Source organism: Carcharhinus amblyrhynchos, chromosome 1, assembly GCF_965287045.1.
Source record: "Carcharhinus amblyrhynchos chromosome 1, sCarAmb.v2.hapA, whole genome shotgun sequence".
In the NCBI taxonomy this organism is placed as follows: Eukaryota; Metazoa; Chordata; class Chondrichthyes; order Carcharhiniformes; family Carcharhinidae; genus Carcharhinus; species Carcharhinus amblyrhynchos.
The window spans coordinates 180,892,778-180,908,774 of record NC_137324.1 but is presented as its reverse complement, the minus strand read 5'-3'; the positions used below and the strand labels follow the sequence as shown (position 1 = coordinate 180,908,774).

The 15,997-nt window shown below is 41.3% G+C and overlaps 1 protein-coding gene across 2 annotated transcripts in view; it reads left to right on the top strand.

Annotated features, from left to right (window-relative positions):
- pcgf3 (polycomb group ring finger 3) overlaps positions 1-15,997 on the top strand; it is a 138,698-nt gene that overhangs the window by 42,623 nt on the left and 80,078 nt on the right. The gene's annotated exons all lie outside the window — the stretch shown is intronic.

Below are 15,997 nucleotides of genomic sequence, written 5' to 3'. Positions count from 1 at the left end.
GTATGTGGAGGGAGAGCAGGGAAAGCCGCTGCAAAACGTAAACGTTAGCTGAATATGTTGGACGAAGGACAGGAGGTAAAACCAATGGATTGACAAAATGAGATAAAGATATGGAAGAGCAGAAAATGCAGCACACCTTCTGAAAGTAGACCCGAAAGTGGCCATGTCCCTTGAAGAAGATCACGGACTTGCAAAAGGGACTCTGCATGCAGGAGAGTTTGTGTCACAATAGTCTAGAAAGTCAGAGGAGAGTGAGTGGAGGTCGTAGTTTGACAAGAACAAGGACCATGGAACAAGTTAGAAATGCCACAAGGGGTAAAAGCCCTTCAAATTGAGAAGTTCTAATAGCTGCAAACAAATTGAAAGACAAGTTGACAAAGGATGCCAAACAAAAAGAGTCAGAAGGAATTTGGTGTATGCACTAAAATACCAGATGGGGATGGCCAGCCTTATCAGAAAGGTGAATATACTCAAAAAGGTGCTTCTTAATGGCACTTAGAAAGCTAAAGCTACTAGCTCGGGGCTTTGAAGAAGATTTGGTAATCAAGATGTCAGGATGAACTCCCCTACTGCGGGAAAAGTGAGCCTGAAAATTTTCTTAAGCTCTTTTAGCAATATACTCCTGAGTGTATAAATCATTTCTTTTAAATGTTTTCAGTGTTTCTGCCTCAACCACTTCCTCCGGCAGCTCATTCCACATGCATGCCACTCTCTGTGTAAAAAAAAAAGTTCCTCCTCAGGTTCCCAGTATTTCTTTCTCCTCTTTAACTTAAACCTATACCCTCTAATTCTCGATTTCACCAACCCTGGGAAAAACACTGAATGCATTCACCCTATCCATCCCTCTCATGATCTTATACGCTCCTCTAAGGGTATCCTTCAGCCTCCCATGCTCCAAAGGAAAAAGCCCTAGCCTGTCCAATCTCTCCCTATAACTCAGTCGCTTGAGTTCAAGCAACATCCTTGTAAATCTGTTCTGCGTTCTCTCCAGTTTAATAATATTCATATAGCAAGGTAACCAAAATATAGAACAATACTCCAGGCGCAGCCTCACCAATGCCCTGAAGAACTGCAACATAACTTCCCAACTTCTATACTCAATGCCCTGACTGACGGTCAGCATGCCAGAAACCTCTTCATTGCTCTATCCATCTGTTACTCCAGCTTTAGAGGACTGGGCACCTGGACTTCAAAGTCTTTCTGTCCAACAGTACTCCCTGAGTTCGTACCATTCACCGTGAAAGTCCTACCTTGATTTGACTCTCCAAAATGCAACACTTCACACTTATCTGTATTGAACTCCTTTGCCATTTCTCAGCCCATTTCTCCAGGTGATCAAAATCCTGATGCAATTTTTGATAACCTTCCTCACTGTTTTCAATACCATCTATTTTAGTCTCATTTAGGTGTGGAAAACTCTATGGTGTTGGGAATAAAACCTGTCTTGAAGTATGGGCTTGGCTTGCTTATTCCTCCCGCATTGGAGTTAACAAAGCAAATATCAAAGACTGCTGTTGCTAATGCCATAGTTCATAGCTAACCTTACCTACTTGTATTATGTAAGATGTCTCCAATCACAAGCTCCTTTGAACTGCTGTAGCAAATCATAATTCTGTATCGTCTCTAATAATGTTATGTCTCAGGTTGTCTTAGTCTCTGCAGAAAGAAATACTTCTTGGCACCTAATTTGATTTTGCTTTCTTATTTTCTACTAATGTGTCCTAGTCCTCACCTATCCTGTTCGAACAGGAGCTGTCAACTGAATAAAATCCATTCCTTTCAGTATTTCATGTGATTTCAGACATTTAAGTTGTATGTTTTTGTGTCTATGCTTGTTCCCTTCAAAAGTCTGAGTTTCCTGTGTGTTTCCTGTTACTGAAGAGCCACAAGCCAGGTGGCAATTCTCTCGACTTTCTCCAGCATTTTTGCAAATCCATTTAAATAACAGTACGGCATGTTAGCAAAAGTAACTACCTTGAGGGTGGGCAAAATGGGGAATTTGCTGCCACAGCCATTATGGAAGCAGAGTCAATTTCTTCCCAAAGAAATGAAAGAGCTTCTTGAAAAAGACTGAATGCTTATGATTGTCGAGCATTGCGCAAGGGAAATCTTAGTCAAGTGTACTAGTCACATTAAAGAGGGTTAAATTGCCACCAGGAAGAGTATTCAGATGCAAGATGCTCAATACAAATGAAGATGAATTGAAGAGTGGGACTAGACGGGATGGCTTACTGAGAAAGACAATGAACAACAAAATGGACTTGACCCATTTCTTAAACTGACTTTCCCACCATTTTTCAGAAATATCAAATAAGCAGTAGATCAATATTTCGGTGTACAGTTCAATAGTCTTTGTCAATCATGTTTTCACTTATTTGGTCCAGTTTACTGTGATGTTGCCTCTTGTTTCAGCCTTCTGCTTTCTCTGCCTGCTGTTTGCATCTGGCCATTACCTCGTGTTGCTATATTTTTGTGTTGCCAAATGGCCTCTGTTTGGTTTAACCTCATGTAGATGATTGATTTACTGTGATCATAAGCTGTGTTCAAAAGTCAAATGGGGATGGTAGCACAGTGCAATCATGCGTTTAGTGTTGTGCATTGTCTTTGGCCCATAATCTCTGAATATCCACAAATCCCACTCACCACTCATTATACTGATATTCCTATCTCTAACTCTCTAAAGTCCACTGCTGAATAATTAGTCTGAGAAATATGGTTATCGTCCCTTCTCTATGAACTAAGTATACTGGCAACATCTCTTCAAATGCTCCTCTGTTCCCCTTGCTCTGTGTCACTCTGACTTTGGTAATCCAATGGCAGATGACTAAATGCAGTTGGTTTACTTTGCAAAGAATTGGCTAACTCCTGTTTGAAGTGCTGCTAACCTCTAACCCTGGTATGTCTTTCTGCCCTAGCTCCCTACATCCTTGTCTTAGCCCCAGATACTTCCCTTGTAACCAATCCCCTTTACAGACACTGAATCGCAACATCCATTTTCAACCTATTATATGTTGGCTATTAGCTTTATTCAAGGTGAATTTTAACCAAGGAACATTTGGAATTGATGCACCAGATGGAGAAGAAAAATGATAATCAAAAGTGACAGACAAATTAAACGAATAAGTATATGAGATCATTATGACCCAGGCCAGAAACTCCAATGTGTGTTATGAAGATAGGCTAGACCATAAATTTTTACATCTGAATTTGGCATACGTGAGCATAAAGTGTTTCACTTCAGGTATAAGAACACAAGAAATAGGAGCAGGAGTAGGCCATCTAGCTCTTCGAGCCTGCCCCGCCGTTCAATAAGATCATGGCTGATCTGAAGTGGCTCAGTCCCACTTTTCCACTTTCTCCCCATAACCCTTAATTCCCTTGTCTACCAAAAACCTATCTACCTGTGTCTTAAATATATTTAGCGAGGTAGCCTCCACCACTTCAACGGGCAGAGAATTCCAGAGATTCACCACCCTTTGAGTGAAGAAATTCCTCCTCAACTCTGCTCTAAACTGTACAGTTGCAGCAAGGTATGATTTAAGTGACACACCAGGAAGCCTTTATCAAACAAAGTTTATTTAAGAACATATTTAAAATATAATTTAAAAAATAACTTTAACCAATTACAAGAACTGTATAAATCTTAACAGATATGATGATCCAAGTTAAACAACATACTACAAATGGACACCTTTTCTAGAATCGGCACAGAAAAGAAGTATGCTCACATGATGGTGGATTTTGCAGTTTTTTTAACACCTGCTGTGATTTGGTGTTCTACGTATTGGATTAAAAATGGATTAAAACTCTGAGGCTTCCCAGTTCTGGAACTTTCCAGAAAGCCTCTGAAGAGAGAGACACTGCCTGCCTTCTCCAGTTTTTAACAGCAACTTGCAGGCAACAAAATTTACAATCCCAGAGAGACACTGCTTTCCACCTCAAGTCCTCTGAGAAAAGTTAAACTATAATCTTGGACTTTTCTGTGGAAAAATTCCTCAGGCATCACCTGACCTGTCAATCTCACTCCACGCAGCAATTTCAAAAGGATTAAGTAAGAAGTCTCACAACACCAGGTTAAAGTCCAACAGATTTGTTTGAAATCACGAGCTTTTGGAGCGCTGCTCCTTCATCAGGTGAGTGGTGGTAGGTTCACAAACATATATAGGCAAAGACACAGTTGCAAAATAATTACAGATCGGAATGTGAAGAATGGTTGGAATGCGAGTCTTTATAGGTACAGACAGTATGAGTAGAGAGAGGGATAATCAAAGGTCAAAGAAGTATGAATTGTCTCAAGCCAGGACATTTTTCCCACTTCTCTCTACCACAGATAACTGCATGACAATCACCAGGCAGGAGTGTTCCCCTCCTTTCGGAACACTTCAGATAGGGCAGTCAGCTTCCGATCTTTGGATAAGTATTCTCCTAGGTGGCCTTCAAGACACACAAAAACGCAAAATTGCTGAGTAGGAACTGATAGCCTAGATCCGCATGTATGAGGATGACCTCAGCTGGGATCTTGGGTTCATGTCACCACCAGCATCTGGCCTGGGCTTGTAAAATCTTACTAACTGTCCTCACTTGAGACAATTCTTTAACCTGTGATTATTCCTCTCTCCACTCACATTGTTTGTACCAGTAAAGACTTGATTACCTACAAAAAAATTACATTCCAACCATTCTTCACGTTCCAATCTATAATTATCTTGCAATTGTATCTTTGCCTATATATGCCATGTTTGTGAGCCTACCTCCACTCACCTGATGAAGGAGCAGCCCTCTGAAAGCTCATGGCTCCAAATGAACCTGTTGGACTTTAACTTGGAGTTGTGAGATTTCTTAGTGTGCCTATCCCAGTCTAACATCGGCATTTCCACATCATGCCCAAAAGGATTAAATTTAAATATTATTGTCATACGTAGGCTTACTGCAGTGAAGTTATTGTGAAAATCCTATAATCTTGGATTATAAATCCCCCAGGATACTACATTACTCCAGATTAAAAATATACGTGATGGTCCATTATATTGCTTCAGCAACAGTTAGAGGACACCAGTTACAGATCAAATGGTGCCAATTCCAGGAGCTGCTTGAAAAACCTGCCAAGAAACATGATTAAAGTACATTTCTTAAAGACACAGTATCGTCACAAGATCTAGAGCGATAAACAAAGAAGTAGACAAATGGAAAGAAACATGCTAGGAATGAGGCTTCAGAAGACAATTCCAATTTGAGGCTTTACAAGACAATAATTAAGTTGTTAAAAAGAGATACCAGATCCTTACTTTTTGTTATGATATGGCAGGTGGTAAGTGCCAAGCTGCCCATTGAAATTTGAACATGCTTTTCAATTTTATTTCATAGGAAGGCGTCTGAAATCAGGAGAAAGAATTTCAAACCACTTGTGAATATTTAAAGAAATAATTTGAAACATTTATTTAAAAAAAGAAAACAATAAGAACACAAGATTACATTTTTGCAGTTAACAGTACTTTTACAAACATTTTCCAAAGGATTTCTGCTGAATTAACTGCAAGGTCAACATTCTTTTAGGTACAGTCTCATAAATTTTAGTCTGTAAAAATTCCAACAATACCACAAACCTGCTGTTGTTTTAAGGAAGTCTCACACAAGCTTCACACTCTCTCATTCAATATTGAGAAGCCAAAACTTGTCTCAAAACTTTGCAGTGCAAACACTTTTCTCCGAGGGTAGTGGCAGCTGCTTCTTCATGGGTCTGTTTCCAGTACACACTACTTTAAGATTTCATAACCACGCCCACAGACAGTTTTCCATCTCTCTTTAAATATATTTCTTCTCTTTTGTCATAGAGTCATACTGTGCTGAAAAGGCCCTTCAGCCCATTATGTCTGCACTGACAATAACTATCACTAAAGGCTTGCTAATCCTGTTTTCCTGCACTTGTCCCATATCCTTGTTTTTGACTATTGTTTTACATTCTACAGTTCTTTCAGGTTATTTTAGGGCAAACTAAACTTGCTACTTTCCTTCATCCACTTATGAGCCACACCAACTGCACATGTTCCTTTTGAAATACAATAGTTAACTTCATGTCACTTCCCTTCTGAACCTTGATGTCTATGCCCCCGATTTATTTAAATTATTTACACAAGCCCGTATGTCACATGATATTGGGAAAATATTGAAAAATATGTTATTTGGACTTATAGAACGCCTACAGTACAGAAAGAAGCCATTCGACCCATCAAGTCTGTACCGACTACAATCTCACCCAGGCAGTATCTCATAACCCTATACGTTTACCCTGCTAATCCCCCTGACACTAAGGGTTAATTTAACATGGCCAATCAACCTAACCCGCACATCTTTGGACTGTGGGAGGAAACCGGAGCACCCGGAGGAATCCCACGCAGACACAGGGAGAATGTGCAAGCTCCACACAGACAATGACCCGAGGCCAGAATCGAACCCAGGTCCTTGGTGCTGTGAGGCAGCTGTGCTAACCACTGTGCCACCAAGCCCCCTCACAGTTTACAGAGATATAGGAACAAAAGCAAGGAATGAAAACAGGACATGCTGGAAACACTCAGCAGGTTTGGCAGCATTTTTGGAGCGAGAAACAGTGAGCATTTAGGTTTGTGACCTTTTATCAGAAAATTAAAAATTTTAAGATCTGTGAAAGGGTGGAGGGCAGCAGAGATTAAACAACATAAGGTCTCATGGTATAAGACCGACAAGAGTGGGGCAAAAAATAAGAAACAAAAAATGTCTAGGTGAGATTGTGAATTACAGGACAGCAACTGTTTGATTAACAAAGAAACAAGAAAATGAATTAAACCATCAAAAAAGACAAAATGGAGGCAGATGTTATTGTTGTACTCAGTGTTAAGTCCAGAAGGCTGTAAGGTTTTCAATCACGAGATAAGCTCACATTGAGCTTCACTGGAACATTCGCATTTTAATCAGTAATCTCTAAACTGTCTGTGCTTTATATGCTCTGTCTGAGGCCAGAACTCTCCATTCACCTGACGAAGGGGGTAACCCCGAAAGCTAGTGAGTATATTATCAAATAAATAGGTTGGACTAAAACCTGGTGTTGTCAGACTTTTTATTGCAGCAGGCCCAGGACAGAAATCAGAGTGGGAGCAAGGTGGAGAAATTGAAAGGACAAGTGTCTGGAAACTCAGTTTATACCTGGGGGCTGATTGGCAGTGTTCTGCAATGTGGTCACCCAGTCTACATTTATTCTTTCTGATGTTGGGGAAACTACGTCATGAGCAGGGAAGCAGTAAAATAAAATGAAAGAAATACAAGTTTTATTTGAAAGGGGTGTTTGGAGCATTGAAGAGAGAAGGTGAAGAGGCAGGTCTCTTAGACTTGCATGGGACGGTGCTGTAGAAAAGGAAGGGGATGTTGTGTGAGATTAAGAACTGGACCAAGATATTGCAGAGAGGGAATGGCTCCTTGGAAATGCGGGAAGTAATGGGGAGGGTAGGATGTGTTTGGTGGTGACATCGTGCTGGATGTAGTGAAAATGGTGGAGGGTACAGAAGAGGTTTTTCAGGATGTTGCCTGGCCTGGAGGATATTAGTTATGAGGAGACGTTGGATAAATTCATTCTCGCTGAAATGATGGAGGTTGAGGGGCAACCTGATCGAGGTTTACAAGATTATCTTGGCATGGACGGAGTGGATAGTCAGATTCTCTTTCCTAGAGTAGAAAAGTCAACTATTAGGGGACATAGGTTTAAGGTGCATGGGGATAAGTTTAGAAGAGATATGCAAGGCAACTTTTTTACACAGAAGGTGGTGATTGTCTGGAACGTGCTGCCTGGGGAGGTGGTGGAAGCAGATATGATAGCGGCATTTAAGGGGCGTCTGGACGAATACATGACTAGGATGGGAATGGAAGAATATGGACTTAGTAAGTGCATATGGTTTTAGTTTAGGCAGGCATCATGATCGGCACAGGCTGGGAGGGCTGAAGAGCTTGTTCCTGTGCCATACTATTCTTTGTGATACATTACATTATTGTATGCTTTTTCAGTTTTACATCGCTCTTTGTTCCTTTTTGGCAAGTAGAACTCCTACCTCTTACAAGTATAAACAGAATATGTATGATGAATTCTTTTGGCACCTCTCACTATCATTTTATTCATTTGCCCAGTTTATTGAAGATTGTCTCTTTTATTTATCGAAGTCAACTGTATCTATTTTTTTGTAGCTGTTGTACATTTTTTCCTTTCAAACCCTACGTTGAACATAAGAACATAAGAAGTAGGAGCAGGAGTAGGCCAACTAGCCCTTCGAGCCTGCCCCGCCATTCAATAAGATCATGGCTGATCTGTCGTGGCTCAGTTCCACATTCCCGCCCTCTCCCCATAACCCTTAATCCCCTCTCTCATCAAAAACCCATCAACCCGCGTCTTAAAGATATTTAGCGAGGCAGCCTCCACCACTTCAACGGGCAGAGAATTCCAGAGATTCACCACCCTTTGAGTGAAGAAGTTCCTCCTCAACTCCGTTCTAAACCGCCTCCCCTTTATCTTGAGGCTGTGCCCCCTAGTCCTACTATCCTTTCTGAGCGGGAAGAGTCTCTCCACCTCTATCCTATCCATCCCATTCATCATCTTATACGTCCCAATGAGATCTCCCCTCATTCTTCTAAACTCTAACGAGTACAAGCCTAATCTATTCAGCCTCTCCTCATAGCTCAACCCCCTCAACTCTGGCATCAGCCTAGTAAACCACCTCTGCACTCCCTCCAAGGCTAAAATATCCTTGCGTAAGTACGGCACCCAAAACTGCACACAGTACTCCAGCTGCAGCCTCACCAATGCCCTATACAGCCGCAGCAAGACCTCCCTACTTTTATATTCAATCCCCCTTGCAATGAAGGCCAGCATCCCATTCGCCTTCCTGACCACCTGCTGCACCTGCAAGCTGGGTTTTTGTGACTCATGCACAAGGACCCCGAGGTCCCTCTGCACCGTCGCCTGCTGCAGTTTTTCTCCACGTAAGTAATAATCCTTCCTACCATTATTCCTACCAAAGTGGACCACCTCACACTTGCCAACATTAAATTCCATTTGCCATTTCCTGGCCCATTCGCCCAGCCTATCTAGATCCTTCTGTAGACTCTCCCCACCCTCCGCACAATTTGCCTTTCCACCAATTTTGGTGTCATCAGCAAATTTCGACACCCTACACTCGGTTCCTTCCTCCAGATCATCTATATAAATGGTAAATAGCTGAGGCCCCAGCACCGACCCCTGGGGCACTCCACTAGTCACCATCCGCCAATCCGAATAGCACCCATTGACCCCCACTCTCTGCCTCCTATTTGACAACCAGTCCTCTATCCACGCTAACACCCTACCCCCAACTCCGTGCCCCCTGACCTTCTGTAATAACCTCTTGTGAGGTACCTTGTCAAACGCCTTCTGAAAATCCAGAAAGACCACATCCACTGGCTCTCCTCTATCCACCGCCCTAGACACATCCTCATAGAACTCCAGTAAATTTGTCAGACACGACTTCCCTTTAAGGAAACCGTGCTGCGTCTGCTCTATCAAGCAGTTCCCCTCAAGATGCCAGAACTGGATCATGTTAAAATTGTTTCAGATAAATAAATGTTCATGCACTGTTAGGCTATTAACTAAATCTGGCACATTATGACTTTCTAAATCTACATGGCATGCTCTCTTGTTGTGGGAATTGTTGCACAAAACTATCCTGAACGCACTCCAAAATTAATTATTTTTCTGTCATGAGCTAGTTTCTTGTCCAGATCTATCTCAGTTTATTTTGTGACGTGTAATACCATAGGGCACGAACTGCTAAGTACAATAATGGTTTGATGTAATCTTAATTTGAACAGACCTGAAAAAACAAATGTTGATTGCTTCAGAATTACTGATCAGGGGACTTTGCAAATCAATAATTTTAAAAATCTCAGTTATTGTCTTTTGGGTCTTGGCACATAAATTGACTTCTACAATCTACATTTGATAGCCAAATCTCTAAGAAGTTAACTGGGTAAACATGAATTAAGTGAGAATGCACATGAGGTATTACAGCTGAAGCTGGCTAGGTAGGTCTATGACTCGAGGGTTGTTTGATTACATTAGCCTACTATTGTTTGTGTAACACAATAGAAAATGCATGAAAATAGGGCCTCCTTGAGAGAGAGGCTGGTTAGGCAGGGGTTGTTTTACTTAGAGTAGAGAAGATTGAGCAGGGGACATGATCGAGATGTAAAAAATTATGAGGTTGTAGACAGATAGGAAGAAACTTCTCCCCGAAGTAGAGGGCTCAATAACCAGGGAGTATAGATTTGGGGTAAGGGCCAGGAGATTCAGAGTTTTGAGGAAAACCCTTTTTCACCCAGAGGGTAGTGGGAATCTGGAGCTCACTGCCTGAAAGAGGGAAACCCTCGCAACATTTAAGAAGCATTTAAATGAACACTTGAAACATCATAGTGTAGAAGATGATGGACCAAGTGCTGGAAAATGGGTTTAGAACGGATAGATACTTGACAGTCAATGCAGGCAGAACGGGCCGAAGGGTCACTTTTTGTACTAAGAGACTGTGACTTTATGGATCGATCAAGATCATAACATGCTTTATCTGTATTAATTTTTAAGTATATGGTCAGCTAGGTATGTGTATTAAAGTGTTGTGAAGTTGAGTTGCTTTAATCTTGCATAAATGGCATGACTGTTACTAGGCCAACAATTCAGAGGCCTGGAATAATGACCTGGGCATATCCCACCACAGTAGCAGGGGGAATTCAAATTCAGTTAGTTAAATAAGTCTAGAATTAGAAAGGGAGTCTCTGATGGTGACCACAAAATTACCAGATTGTCATAAAAAAATCTGATTCACTTATATCCTTCTGGGGAGAAAATCTGCCACTCTTGGAATAAGGTTGAACCTTACCTGCCTTCCAGAAAGCCTAGAGAATTAGTCAATTGCATTTGAGAAAGCAGCAGAACATCACCCTTTCAGAGTCCATTAGGGATGGGCAATAGAAGAAAATTGAGTGAACAAATTAAAAGAAAATATTGCTTTAAAAAAACATAATTTAAAAACTTTTCACCGTGTCATCACCAGGATAGCTATGAAGATAAACCATCGATAACAGTGTTAGGTGGCAATGAGGGATTGTCAACAGGTCTCCCCATGGGCCTCATAGAATACAAACTCCTCTATTAACCGGGTAGAGCTCACCCAATGGGGAACGAGCAGGGTGTGCAGGAGGGAGTTTAAAACCAACTGGTTCCAATCAGGCTGCCATTTGAAGGAGTGAAGAACTAAATCCAGATGATTCTGAATTTGAGATTTCTCAAATTAAATTTGATCATTAGAAAGTTATCCGATCTTTGGAGGAAAATCAAAATGACCTACAAGCGTTGTTAAAATCACATGGAACGATATGTGGGAATAAGCTGGAAAGTACTGAAATCGCTATGCATGATGTAGATGTGGGAATTGCTGTTCCAATTAAACAACATCCTGAGAGGCTTAACCCTCTAAAGTTGGCACAGGTTCAAAAGGAGATTGAAATGTGCTGAGTTGCAGTGAGTGGAACTCACCCATATTGATGGTACTGAAACCAGATAGTGTCCAATGATTGTGTGTGGACTATAGGAAGGTAATAGATTCAGAAATCAGATTTCTATCCTATTCCTCAACTGGATGATTGCATTGACCAGGGTGGGACAAGTAACTTTTATCTCCAAATTTGACTTATTCGAAGGCACTGGCAGGTATCTTTATCAGAAAGAGCAAAGGAGACTTCAAGTTTGTACCAGTTCAAAATCACAGCATTTGGAATGAAAAATGCCCCAGCCACATTTCAAAGATTAATCAACAAGGTCATTTCAGGATTAGCAAATTGTGTAGTGTACATAGACAACCTGGTGATTTTTAGTCATATGTGGAAAGAACATTTAAAGCACCTAGTGGAATAGTTTGATTGACTTCAGGGGGCAGGCTCGGTGGTAAACCTGGCTAACAGAATTTAGAAAAGCCTGAGTTACATTCCTTGGCCATACAATTGGACATGGACAAATGGCCCCATGGGATGTGAAGGCAACGGTTATTGGGGAGTTCTCAATACCATTGACGACAAGGGACAAACAGAGATTTCTGGGCTTGAGTTTTTTTGTGCTGAATTTTAGCAGTGTCGTTGCTCCACTGACTGACCTGCTGAAGAAATATACTAAGTTTCGGTGGATGGTGGAGTGTAAGCAGGCATTTGACAGCCTGAAAGCTGTGTTAACCACTGCCTGTCCCTGTGTTGACCACCAAATTACGCAAAACCATTCAAGGTGGCCACTGATGTGCATGATGTGGATATTGATGCCACACTATTACAAGAAGGTAGTGAGAGAATTGAATGGCCTACTGGGTATTTTCACAGAAAGCTAAATGACCATCAGAAGAAATATTCAACTATTGAGAAAGAGACCTTGAGTTTGGTGCTGATCTTGCAACATTTTAACATTTATTTTGCAAGTGATTCATTTGAGATGATTGTGTAGGGATAGATAGGTTCTTGATTAATAAGAGGATCATGGGTTATGGAGAAAAAGCAGGAGAATGGGGATGAGAAAAATATTAGCCATGATTGAATGACTGAGTAGACTCGAAGGGCCAAGTGGCTTAATTCTGTTCCTATGTCTTAAGACCTTATGGTGTAAACTGATCACAATCCATTGACGGTTTTGAAGAAATTTAAGAATGAAAATGCAAGACTGTTTATATGAAGTTTACTATTGCAGCCATTTGATTTGAAAATTATACATGTTGCAGGAAAAGAAAGTGTACATGTCGATGCTTTGTCACGCATTTGTTGAAAGAGGAAGGACTATTCTACTGTTATGTTTGCATGTTTTGATTTTATAAAATGTACATATAACGAATGCAGAGGACTAGTAGAGTGGAACTGAAAGATTTTGAAATAGGAAGCCATCTCTCAATACTGATGGTTCCTTTTTCTTGTGAGGGGGAGATGTGATGGTACTGTGCCTTTAAATAATGTCTCTGCAGGATGGTTTATTGGCACTGTGTTTTCTATTGTGGTGTCCATTATTGTTAGTGAGGCAGCATAATTGATATGTTGATTTTAATCTGAACAAATGCAATATTCTGTAATTTTAATGTTTTCCTTAAAATTGCAGCGTAGAGCTTGATTTGGGATAATTGACAGGTTAGGTGATATGCCTGGGGCCAGCCATTTTTCACAGTATTCCAGTTTTTAGTTTCCTCTTCAGAAGCAGCTTGAAGCTGAGAGAAGCAGCAGTAGTTTTTTTCTCTCCCTGGAGTTGGAGTTGCTTTTTTTTAATTCATTCATGGGATACAGGTGTCGCTAGCTGGGCCCAGTATTTATAACCCATCCCTACTTGCCCTTGGAGGGCAGTTGATAGGTAACCACATTACTGTGGCTCTGGAGTCATATGTAGGCCAGACCAGTAAAGGATAGCAGATTTCTTTCCCTAAAGGACATTAGTAAGCCAGATGGGTTTTTCTGACAATAGACAAAAGTTTCATGGTCATCAGTAGACTCTTAGTTCCAGATTTTTAAAGTTGAATTCAAGTTGACCATCTGTCGTGGCGGGATTCAAACCTGGGTCCCTAGAAGATTAGCTGAGTTTCTGGATTAATAGTCTAACAATAATATCATTGGGCCATCACCCCCCCAATATTTAAGTGTTGCTGTGTTGGAAACTGCCAGAGACTGGGTTTATCTCTGTGAGGTTGTGCTGTTTAGAGAATATATCCTTCTCTGCAAACAGCTGGCTTGGATTTTTGTCCATAGGTGTTATAAAGCTGGAAATCCAGCACCACTTGAGCGTACATGTTTTTGTGCTAACTAATGCTAGAGAAGGGATATGTCTATGGGACGTTGTTTTACATTGGAACAACAGAGATAGCCAGCTGCTAGGAGTTATACTGAGTCATGTTTAAGCCTTGTAATTGGTAAAAGTTATGTTAGTTCTTTTTGTTATATTTTAACTATAGTCTTAAACAACTTTGTTTGATTAAAGCTTCCTAATGGGTCATTGAACCATACCTGGAGTGAAACACAATATGCTCACCTGTGTGAAATTCAAATGTAAAACTTAGGATCTGGCGAACTTCACAAATACTTGGAGCTTCTGGCCTGGGTCTTAAAACACATTTGACCTCAGCTAGAGTATTGTAATAGAGTCATAGAGGTTTACAGCATGGAAACAGGCCCTTCAGTGCAACTTGTCCACGCCATCCTTTTTTTAACCCCTAAGCTAGTCCCAGTTGCTGCATTTGGCGCATATCCCTTTATACCCATCTCACCCATGTAACCGTCTAAATGCTTTTTAAAAGACAAAATTGTACCCACCTTTTTTTACTATCTCTGGCAATATGTTCCAGACACTCACCAGCCTCTGTGAAAAAATTGCCTCTCTGAACCCTTTTGTGTATCTCCCTTCATAGAAATCATAGAAACCCTACAGTGCAGAAGGAGGCCATACGGCCCATTGAGTCTGCACTGAACACAATCCCACCGAGGCCCTACATCCATATCCCTACATGTTTACCTGCTAATCCCTCGTACCTACACATCTCAGAACTCTAAGGGACAATTTTTAGCATGGCCAACCTAACCTGCACATCTTTGGACAGTGGGAGGAAACCGGAGCACCTGGAGGAAACGAGGAGAATGTCCAAACTCCACACAGACAGTGACCCAAGCCAGAATTGAACCCAGGTCCCTGGAGCTGTGAAGCAGCAGTGCTAACCACTGTGCTACCGTGCCGCCCTTCTCCCCTTAAGCCTATGCCCTCTAGTTTTAGATTCCTCTATCTTTGGGAAAAGAAATTGGCTATCTAGCTGATCTATGCCCCTCATTATTTACAGACCATGTTAAGATCGCCCCTAAGCCTCCTATGCTCCAAAGAAAGAAGTCCCAGTCTATCCAGCCTCTCTTCATAACTCAAACCATCAAGTCCTGGTAGCATCTTAGTAAACCTTTTCAGTACTCTTTCTAGTTTAACAATATCCTTTCTATATTAGGGTGACTAGAACTGTACATAGTATTCCAAGTGTGGCCTTACCAATGTCTTGTACAACTTCAACAAGATGTCCCAACTCCTGTATTCAATGTTCTGACCAATAAAACCTTTTTTTACCACTCTGTCCGCCTGTGACACCACTTTCAAGGAGCTATGCACCTGTATCCCTAGATCTCTTTGTTCCATAATTCTCCCCAGCACCCTACCACTAACCGAGTAAGTCCTGCCCTGGTTCGATCGACCAAAATGCATCACCTTGCATTTATCTAAATTAAACTTCATCTGCCATTTGTCAGCCCACTGGCCCAATTGATCAAGATCCCTTTGCAATCCTAGATAATCTTCACTGTCCACTATGCCACCAATCTTGATGTCACCTGCAAACTTACTAACCATGTCCCGTAGATTCTCATCCAAAACAGTAATATAAATGACAAATAACAGTGGGCCCAGCACCAATCCCTGAGGCACACTTCTGGTCATAGGCCTCCAGTTTAAAAAAACAATCCTCTACAACCACCCTCTGTTCTGTCATCAAACCAATTTTGTATCCATTTGGCTACCTCACCCTGGATCCCGTGAGGTATAACTGTGTGCAACAATCTACCATGCGGTACCTTGTCAAAGGCCTTGCTAAAGTTCATGTAGACAACATTAACTGCACTGCCCTCATCTACCTTCTTGGTTACCCCTTCAAAAAACGCAATCAAATTTGTGAGACATGATTTTCCACTCTCAAAGTCATGCTGACTGTCCCTAATCAGTTCTTGCCTCTCTAAATGCCTGTAGATCCCGTGTCTCAGAATAGCTTTGAACAACTCGCGCACTACAGATGGATAGCCTGTAGTTCCCAAGCTTTTCCCTGCAGCCCTTCTTAAATAAAGGCATCTGGTTCTGGATGTCCCAAATCAGGAATGATGTGAAGGCATCAGAGGGTGTGCTGAAAAAATCTACAGG